This window comes from Miscanthus floridulus, chromosome 5 (genome assembly GCF_019320115.1).
Source record: "Miscanthus floridulus cultivar M001 chromosome 5, ASM1932011v1, whole genome shotgun sequence".
NCBI classification, from domain to species: Eukaryota; Viridiplantae; Streptophyta; class Magnoliopsida; order Poales; family Poaceae; genus Miscanthus; species Miscanthus floridulus.
Window position 1 is genome coordinate 109,748,221 of NC_089584.1, and position 8,802 is coordinate 109,757,022.

General features: G+C 46.6%; 1 long non-coding RNA gene and 1 pseudogene across 2 annotated transcripts; one reads left to right on the plus strand and one right to left on the minus strand.

Moving 5' to 3' along the window:
* Positions 1–1,486: 1,486 nt before the first annotated feature.
* On the minus strand, positions 1,487–4,620 carry LOC136452995 (uncharacterized). Of its 2 annotated transcripts, none has more exons than XR_010758928.1 (4): positions 2,899–4,620; positions 2,153–2,799; positions 2,043–2,074; positions 1,487–1,897 (listed from the first exon to the last, which is right to left on the minus strand). It is a non-coding gene; the product is annotated as an uncharacterized lncRNA (long non-coding RNA). The 2 variants fall into 2 exon arrangements; XR_010758929.1 differs by having other exon boundaries at positions 1,487–1,900.
* A 36-nt stretch (positions 4,621–4,656) lies between these two features.
* On the plus strand, positions 4,657–6,696 carry LOC136455107 (aspartic proteinase nepenthesin-1-like; annotated as a pseudogene).
* Positions 6,697–8,802: the final 2,106 nt, after the last annotated feature.

Genomic DNA, 8,802 nt, shown 5'->3' on the forward strand with positions numbered 1-8,802 from the left:
CTACACTTTGTTCTTTTTAGTTGGAGGAGAAGTAGTAATAACTCGGAGGTTTAAATCGCTACAGTTGACATTTTCACAAGTCGATCGGCCTTTTGTCCTACGCTCAATAATTTCATCCCATCTAGTCTAGCCGACAAACAGTACGACATGCAGGCCATAATTTTGACGGGCTAATGTGCATGACGAAACTGTTGACTGCTGGATACTACATCCATCCATCTCGTTAGGCTTACGCACCAACCGATGCAGTGCAACAGATCGTTCGGTCCATTAAATTCGGCAGCCCCCGTCTTCAGGTTCAGCTGAAAAGTGCTTTTCAGCATGAACATATCCAGCTGGTTTTTGAGCAGTAGCAGCAGTATCGCCACCACTGCTTACTACTGTGGCCTTGTTTAGATTGAAAAAAATTTCAAACCGATGAATAGTAGCACTTTCGTCTTATTTGGTAAATATTGTTCAATCGTGGACCAACTAAGCTCAAAAGATTCATCTCGTGATTTTCAACTAAACTGTGTAATTAGTTATTTTTTTTTACCTACATTTAATGCTCCATGCAAACGGCTAAAAATTGATGTGATGGAGAGAGAGTGAAAAAACTTGAAATTTTGAGGGTATCTAAACAAGGCCTGGTAGTATTTTGGATGTTTTTTCATACTAATTTGGTAGCGCAGGGTTTGGATTTGGCCGCCACAACCAACGCAAAAGGTGCTCTCATCCCCAGGCTTAACTTTGCTGTCCGGTTGTAGATGTGCATGGACCACGCGAGGTAGGTTCCGTTCCTATGCTATCTCCCCTATTCTCCCTCCGCGCCGGCCCGTCTCGGCAAGACGGCAAGATTGCCGTGCAGCTCACGTACGAAACCCGCCCGGAAATAATTAGTCTGTTGGTTTATGCTAAAATTTAGCTTATGTTGATTTATTGTGAGAGAAAAGTATTGTTCGTTGACTGAAAAGTAGTTCAAACAAACAGGGCGAACTTCACGGGATCAAATCAAATCATCGGCTCGTGGGATCAATTTGGTGGGCCCGGGCTCTTTTTTTTTTTATAATACAGAGCTTCATTAATCGCACGATAAAATAATAATACTGTAAAATTAAATACCGGCGTTAAAGTGACATTATCCAAAGAGCAAAATTTATAAAATTAATACAGTCACGGAGAGCACGGCGTCGCAGGCTCATAAACTCCATTGTATAGACCTTTCCGTAATGCGGCTAAGATAATGCTTTATATTAGCAGGAAGAAATCTCCAATATTCATTTCTTTCGTGCGCAAATAAATCCACGAATAAGTTCTGCTGTATCTCCGTACCATCCTATACACAGGTTTGAATACTCACAAAACTTTAAAACAAAGTATGTTATAGTCTCCGTAAAAATATGTGTGGCTTTAGGATTATTCCACGCAGGTATATACTGTAGAATAAAGTATCCACTTGAGTGTCTATGGCAAGATTCACCATTAACAATATATAGAAATAGTTAAATCATAAGTATTATTATTGCAAGTGACGGTACAACCATGGAAGCCTACCGTGACGATCTTTGTGGTACAAATTTTTTTAAGACAGGAAAATATAATTGTGACGCTTGTCATCCATTCTTACATAATAAGATCAAGCAACAAGGTTCCTCGTGAAGAAGTACATGAAATCACAATACTTGTGATAGATAATGATTCCGACTAAGCTATGCCATTTGACTAAACCATGTTCTTCCCTTCCAACCTTTTGCCCTTCTTACCGGGATAACTTGAGCCTTGGAGGTTTGCCTTTGGAGAGAGCTTGTCCTCGCCACCTAAATTGGTAGATTGAGTCAACTCCAGAGTTTGATCTGAGCAGTTTTGAAGTAACGGGAATCTTCAGCTCCATGTACTTGAGAAGATATTGCTCACTATTCTTCTAGTTTAAGAATTAGTATCAGTAAGTATGTTGTGGATATTAAACAGAACTCTGCAGTTTTATGAAATACAAAAAAATCCATAGCAATGTTTTGCACTGGAAAATACATAACTAAAGTTCTCGATGACACAAGAGGACATACCGATTGACACACAGCGAGAGCAGCTTGAATACCTGAAAGAAAAGAAAATACAGACCCGTCAAACAAATGAGTTGAGCAAAAAACAAGATGGCAGGAAAGGGCATGCTTACAAGTAGCATAAGATATATGTGAGAGACTGCAGAGCATCTGCAATGAACTTGTCATCTCGCAGGCTCGCAGCACGTCATAATGTGTAGGATGGCTTGTTCCATGCAATTTCTCAACCAGCTAGTCTTCAAATAAAGGGGGCAGACTCAGTGCCGAAGGCTCCCACATGAGTAGGGTCTGGGGAAGGGAAAAACCGAGGCAAGCCTTCCCCCGCAAAATTTGCGGAGAGGCTGATTCGAACCCACGACCTAATGACTCAGTGAGACAACTCTCACCACTGCACCAGGCCTGCCCTTCAAGCAGCTAGTCTTCAGATGTAATTACAAAATATGTCAGGAAGAAATCAAATTCTGTTGTGTGGCAGATATTCCTATCAACTACAGTCTACAGTGCCTGCAAATTCCAGAAATATTTGAGCAAAATCATTGTCAAAAAGCGCACTAAAAACAGCAGCATATACGTCTGCATTCCTAATCCGGTAGAATATTTCCACTCTTGTTCGTCCATTGGCAATCATTTGGGTTGTTTGGGAAGAGCCTTATGTGCTTCTTCTTCTGGAATACTATAAATCTTATCTTGTCATTGGCGGTAGAATGCTGCTTCCTTAGCACTTGATTATTTGGATCAAGACTGATGGCAAATTCAGCATCTATATACATAATTTGTGTACAATACATGTCAATATTCAGAAAGTGAAAAAAATTGATTATAGAAAAGACAAAGACAGAAGGATTAAAGCATGGAATACCATTCATTGCCTCCTTAACCTTCCCAAGTTCTTTTCATGCAGTAATTCAGCGTGACTATGCTTTAATATAGCGATCATCTAGATTCAGAACTTCAGTGCAATCGTCCTCTCCCTCCTTGAATCTGATGAATTCCATATCTATAATATAACACTTCACCAGAAACCAGATCTTGGAAACACATCATCAGATAGGTAAAATATATCATAAATAGCACTAATAGTAAGAACCAAGACTAGAGAAAATATGCCTCAGCAGCAGTCTCAGATAGCTGGTGACAACCAAAATATGCCTCTTCAGTTTGTGGCTAGTTGCCTACACCATAACAATGTGACTGATACATCGAACTTCTAAGGTCAACAATGATGTTAGATCCTGAATCAAATGTTTTTCAGGTTTTTACCAGCCATTGTGGACACCCTCCTCTTTTGGTAATTCTATTCCTTTAATCGAAAGAAGTCCTAAGTCATTCTCATGCCTAAAAACTTAAAATACTACACAACCCGTCCATCTAGCTGACTCTAAATCTCAAGTTATTTTACAGCAGATCAATATGCCATAGAAACTGTTTAACTCTTTTTTTTACTTACATAGCGTCCTACAAAGCTAATGCACTTAGTGTGAGTGGTTGACAACCTAAAATTTTAATATCAGCTAGTGTGTCATATACTGATTTTCCACATTATGCCATGCATATGGAGAGCATGGATAAGGAATTGAGGTCATCAAGGTTAACGAAGCAGTTGAACAAGCACTATGCTGCAATTGCTATTCTTAAAGGCTTTTATTCCCTTTCATTGTGTTTAACTGACGATTAATGCCACTGGCCTACTACGATAATACATGTGTCCATGGCATACATAATTTATCTTTCTGGCCAGAGAAAGACAGTCCTTACTTTGTGAAGCTTTGCTTTCTGAAACATGTGAAGCAAATATCATGGCCTAGTTATTCATCTCGACCGGAAATGTGATGAAGCAAACTTCCATAATGCAAAGCTATTCTTTCCTTTTTTAAAAAAAAATCTAAGCATTTCTAAACGGTGATAATACCACTATAGTTTAAGTTGTAGTAGGCACTTTAAATAGGTGGGCTGCAGGGATGCTCAGTGTTTTCTTCGGATATTAGGAGTCCTCATCTGACAACAGACAACAACCAAACAAATTGGCATTATTTATTAGTCTCGAATATCTATTCCTAAGTGCTCTTTGTTTTGAACATATGCACACGATGATTCAGAGAAGCATGAGACTCAAAAGCACATTCATTCCTGTTGTGGCCTATGGGAGGCATAGAGATACTACAGCACGGGCACTATCTGTGTTGTGGGAAGCAAGTATCACCTGGACTCTCTGCGTCGTAGATCAGGGACGGGCGAGGCTGCGGCATCGGTCGTGGACTCCCTGTGGCGGCGGCTCGGCCGGGTCGGGGATGGGCGACGCCGGCGTAGATCGGGGATGGGCGGGGCGGTCGCACCGGTTGTGGATTCCAGCGGCTGCCCAGCCCTGTGGTGGCGGCGTGGCGTTCGTGGGCGCGGCGGTTGCAGCACGTGCGCGGCGCACGGCGGCGTCGGAGACGGGCAAGGGCAGAGCGAGGAGGTGGAGCGAGAGGGCGCGCGGTCGTGTGCTGGTGGTGGAAACAGCGCCGGTGCGTCGCGGCGGTGGCGGATTCGCAGGCTTCACCTGCGGCCAGAGAGAAAATTGCAGATTTAGGACTCCGGCTTCGCAAATACATGACTCCATTCGTAAAAATAAGGGAAAATGGGTTCTATAACATTGAAACATCACAAGAATCGGAAAATACCATCAAAAGAGCTCTGTCACATAAAATATCATTCAAAGATGCAAACGTTAACTGAAAGTAGCATTCCATCACGTTCCGTCACCTTCGGAGCTAACGGCGTCTGTCTCAGCCTCGTCCCAGGCAGCTCGGAGCTCATTGCAACGACAACGTCGGATTCCAGCTCAAGTTGACCCACGTCGACGCGGGCACGTCCTACACCAAGCTTGAGCTCCTCAGCCGCGCCATTGCCCGGAGCAAGGCCCGGGTGGCCGCGCTGCAGTCCGCCGCCGTGTCGGCGCCACCCGTGGTGGACCCGATCACGGTGGCGCGCGTCCTCGTGACGGCCAGCAGCGGCGAGTACATGGTGGACCTGGCCATCGGCACGCCGCCGCTATACTACACGGCCATCATGGACACCGGGAGCGACCTCATCTGGACGCAGTGCGCGCCCTGCCTGCTCTGCGCCGACCAGCCCACGCCCTACTTCGACGCGAAGAAGTCTGCCACGTACCGAGCCCTCCCGTGCCGGTCGTCGCGGTGAGCCGCGCTCTCCAGCCCCTCCTGCTTCAAGAAGATGTGCGTGTACCAGTATTACTACGGCGACACCGTGTCCACTGTCGGCGTCCTGGCCAACGAGACGTTCACGTTCGGCGCGGCCAGCTCGACCAAGGTCAGGGTAGCTAACGTCTCCTTCGGGTGTGGCAGTCTCAACGCGGGCGACCTCGCCAACAGCTCCGGCATGGTCGGCTTCGGCCGTGGGCCGCTGTCGCTGGTGAGCCAGCCGTCCAAGTTCTCCTACTGCCTCACGTCGTACCTCTCGCCGACGCCGAGCACGCTCTACTTCGGCGTGTTCGCGAACCTCAACAGCACCAACACCAGCTCTGGGTCGCCGGTGCAGTCCACGCCGTTCGTCATCAACCCGGCGCTGCCCAGCCTAGGGACCAAGCGCCTACCCATCGACCCGCTGGTGTTCGCTATCAACGACAACGGCACGGGCGGGGGACGCAGATTCGGTGACTTTGCTCCTGCAAGTCAAGTCGGTGCCGGAGAAAGGAGGAGGGCCAGGACACCGTGGAGAAGAAGAGGACGACCACTTTAGCAGGGACGTCGGGTTGTTGCCAGAGAAGAAGACGAGCAGCCTTCAGCAACCAAGACGCCGGGCTGTTGCTGATGGAGAGCAAGGCAGGCCGCGCGCCATGCAGAGGGACGCGGACTGCCACCGGGGGGCGTGCTGAGGTGCATGTCCCGGCAGATCTTGAGGCGGGTCTGCTCTCCATCAGGGACCCCTCCATCAGCCAGTCTATGTGACTGCGTCCACTGTCCGCAACGGCTTCCCCGTCCTGCGTCCTCCGGTCTTCCCTGCCGCCGCTCGCCGCGCCCACCACTGGCGCGCCCCACCGAGCGGGAGGCCAGCCATGGTCGAGCCGGAGAGCCGCGTGCCGCGCGGGATGCCCCGCCATGGCCACGCGCGAGAGCCGCCATGGCCCAGGCAGCCGCGCGTCGCCCCCCGCCGCGCGCGCGGTCGGTGTAGCTTGGGGCTTGCAGACAATGGCGTGCAGCAGCTTGGCGACCTGCGACGTCGCACGGGCGGGACGGCGTCGAGCCGTCGAGGGACATAGAGCCCGACGAGAGCGCACAGGTAGGCGTCTAAGAAGGAGACGCCGCTTCCTGCGTCGACGAGTTGGGGCTGCGCGGTGCGCGAGGGAGAGTGCGCGTCGGCGAGCATCACCGGCCTAGACGGAAAATGCCAAGTCTGGGCTCTCTGCACTGTGTTTTCTCGTTGGAATCACTTAGCGCCATGAGATGTAAAATGGACGGAGGAGATGAACGTGACTTGCTCAAGCAAAGTCACTGAATCTAGATCCACGGGCGGGGTCATCATCGACTCAGGCACGTCCATCACGTGGCTGCAGCAGGACGCCTACGAGGCCGTGCGGCGTGGGCTGGTGTTGGCCATCCCTCTGCCGGCGACGAACGACACGGACATAGGCCTGGACATGTGTTTCCATGGCTCCTGATCGTTTTTGAATTTTGAGTGAAGCACTGAAGCTGAGTCCTCGGACGGATGCAACCAACGGCGTTAACAGCGAAAGTAACAGAGTGCTAGATTGCGGACGGAATGCTCACTTTCGATGGTATTTTACGGCACGACGAACTTTCGGTGGTATTTTCCGATTCTCGCATTCTTTCGGTGCTATGAAACCAATTTTCTCTAAAAATAACTGTCGAAACGTCGGCTTCTTATTTTCCTGACATTGATGTATTAAGACTCTTTTCTCATCTAAATACATATATTTATTCCTTCAAAGTGACCCTTTTACCATTCAGTCATTTAGACGGTGATTTGGAAGCCTGTTGTGCCTGGGCTGGCCGCCTGCCGCCTGCCGCCTGCCGCCTGCCGCCGCCAAGGGCAGGCTAGGCCGCCGCCTTGGCTGGCTTGCCTGGATTAGCGTTCCTCACGAATATACAGCAGATTCAAAATGCTTTGATATATGTTTCACAAGTTTCACTCCATCGGGATGCACTGGAAACAATGTCATTGGACACCATTGATGATCGAGTTCTGAACATGAAATGCAGTCGTAGGTTTCAGTTCCGACTCAGTCACCATATGCACAGGTTCATATATAATAAAAATTAACCAAAATGACCCATATGCAATAACAAATCCACGATTTTAGTATAAACTAGTTCATCTCAGCAAACCATAAATTTGTTCTAATCGAGTTCCATCGCATATCAATTAAAGCATGAGTTTATATCTCTTCACAAATAAAGTCTTTCATCTCATAAAACCATAATTTTGTTTCAAACGATCCGAGTCATATAAAATAAACCATGAGTTTACATCTCATCACAGCTAAAAAAATTCATCCAATATGTAGCTTTCTCTTTGGAGTCAACTTTTTTAGTGCAGCCGCAGCATGCATCCTCACAGGACTAGTGGTGTCGGTTTGTGAAGAGGTGCCCTCTCCTAACAAGAACGCAAGCTTGCTGCACATAAATACAGTACGACAATTAGATGCACGAAAAGAATCAGTATTATATGGTAAATGTGTTAGTATATTCCTTACCTTCTAGTGATCATTTCTGGATTATCCCGTAGTATTTCTTCTCTAATTGGTCTATGTGGGGCGCTAAGTTCTGCTGGTGTAGCTTTTGTAACATTCTTACTAGGTTGCCTACACTTCCTATAAGAATAATAAATAAATTAATTATGACATTTTCATTCAAGTTCTTTGATAAAGAAAATCATTACTTACCTCTTTTTTCTGTCGCATTGAGTGGGCACTTGGCACTAGCTTGCCTGTGACCTTTTTCACCGCATCTTTTGCAAGTCATAGGTCCTCTAATCATCTTCTTTCTCTTTGCATTGGTTGGAGCAGTAGCATTGTCACATCCATTGTTGGTACCTTCACCCTCGTTGGTAAATTTATCATCTTTGGAACCTTTCTTCTTGTGGCCACCTTCCACCCATCTCTTCCTTCTTAGTTTCCTTCGTCTTCCTACCCGTAATTTAGCAAGAGGTGCACCAACTAAAAATGATAGCTCAACTTGTGGCCATTGTGTTTTGTCTGTCATTGGTTCGATCTCTCTACCATAAGCAGTATTACTAGTGATGTAGTCACATTTAATTTCTGGATTGAAAGCACACATATACCGTAATAGCTTATGATTGGTCTACAACCATTTCATTGCTTCTTGTGATTCAATTACTATTTTTGCTATATTGTCATAGAATATGTCTTCTTTGTAAGCCCTTGCCACAGGATATATCTGGTCAAACCCTTTAAACCTCTTCTGAAAATTTCTCACAAGATGATAAAAGCATTCTCTTTGCTCTGCATTTGGGAAAACATTCTTCATTGCGTTCTCTAAGCCCTTGCAAGCATCATAATAAACAGCAAGGAGTGGAGGATTATCTATTGCTTTCTTTAATTGTTCCATGAACCAAGTCCAATTGCCTATTATTTCAGAAGCTATGAAGCCATAGGCGACTGGATACATCCAATTATGACCATCAACTGCTATAGCTGCGGCCAAGTGGCCATTCCACCTTCCATTAAGTGTTGTAACATCTATGCTCAAATGAGGCCTACAACCTTCTAAGAAACCATCAATGC